Raw genomic sequence first — 1,603 nt, 5'->3', positions numbered from 1 at the left:
CCACACAGCCGTGTGACCAACCCATGTCTACAGCCCCAGGCCATGTGCGATACGAAGGGGTGAGGTGCAGAAGCCACACAATCGTGTGACCAGCTTGTGTGCAAAACTTGGATGGAAGGGAAGATAAGGGGACATGGTCGTGTGTGAAGTACTGTGGTCCACACGGGTAGGCCACACACCCGTGTGGTAGGTCGTGTGCAACTAGGTAGTTTCGAATTTTAACTCAATTTTTTGTACAAAGACACACACCTGACTTTTCTGAGGTCTCGGGCGACTACCCTACGTTTAAGCTCAATCCAATCACCTACAAGGGTCTAGGTTCTATATGTCTAGAGAAGTTAAAGAGATAAAATCAAATTTATAAAACTTGAATCTAAGTTCTTATGACTTCTTACTAGGCTTCTAAACAATAATATTATGTTTTAATTTTTAATAATTCTAAGAATTCTAACCCCTAATATTTGGAATGTTACATTTCCTTTCAAAATTAGTTCATCCTTTTTTTTTATTTCTAAGCTCTCTAAACACAAAATCTATTTTCAATTTTGCAAAACACTCATGTTTTCATCCTTAAAATCCTTAAAGATCTTCACACGTGTTAACTCAAATTTGCTCTATAGCTCATCGATTTTGCAAAATTGAGGTGAGATTCTAACTTTTTATGATCAAACTAAATGTGTTAGCTTTTCAAATTGAGTTTTAACCGATTAAATCAATATCTTAATAAATCATTTGATTTTAAGTTGATTTTAAACTTGAAAATGGTGGATCTCATTTTACCAACATATATTATGATTTCAAAGCTATTTCAACTTATTTTGATCCTATTAAAAGGTTTCTAAAGTCAATTTTAAGGATCTTTAAGGAATTTAAAGGATTTGGACATTTTCCCTATTTACTAAACATGTTTAGCTTGATTTTTTTGGAAAAATGAGATTCATGTAATTTTCCTAAATTGAAGGTTTAAATATGTAATTATATTATATTTAGGATGTTTGGAATTGAAATAAAGGTTTAGAAACTAGATTTTAGTGGTGAAATTGCATTTTCAGCAAAATTAGCTAGTTTTGTTAAGTATGATAGATGAGTTGTAGTCTGTATTTTTATATGATTTAAATATGTTTGAGGTTGTTTATAATGTGTTTGTAATTTATTTAATGTGCATGCAAAGTGTCAGACTCATTGGGAGCTTCTACAAGAAAAAAGGCAAATAAAGGCATATTTGAGCTTTTGCCATTAAAGTCAAGGTTGCAAGGTGAGTCGTTTGGTGTGCTACAATTATGCAATATAATATATTTTGTATATATGCTTCATGATCACATTGTGCCAACATATCAATGAGAATGCTATGAGTTACGCTTGATTTGTTACCATGATTTATTGTGATAGTATGCTTTCTTTTAAGTTTGGATATTGTGCCTTGAAAAAGCTCACTCTTTTATGTTTAGCAATTCAAGAATATAGTTGAAACAAGGATGAAAAGTGAGCTACCAAGTGATCCAAAGTAAGAAAATTTACCTTGAGTATGTTTGATGTGTTTCCAACTTAATAAGGAAGGCATTGTGGGACTAATCTAGAGGGGTTTAGACTTTGAACTGTTAAT

This window comes from Gossypium raimondii, chromosome 12 (assembly GCF_025698545.1).
Source record: "Gossypium raimondii isolate GPD5lz chromosome 12, ASM2569854v1, whole genome shotgun sequence".
Taxonomy (NCBI): Eukaryota; Viridiplantae; Streptophyta; class Magnoliopsida; order Malvales; family Malvaceae; genus Gossypium; species Gossypium raimondii.
Note: the sequence above shows the minus strand (reverse complement) of the source record.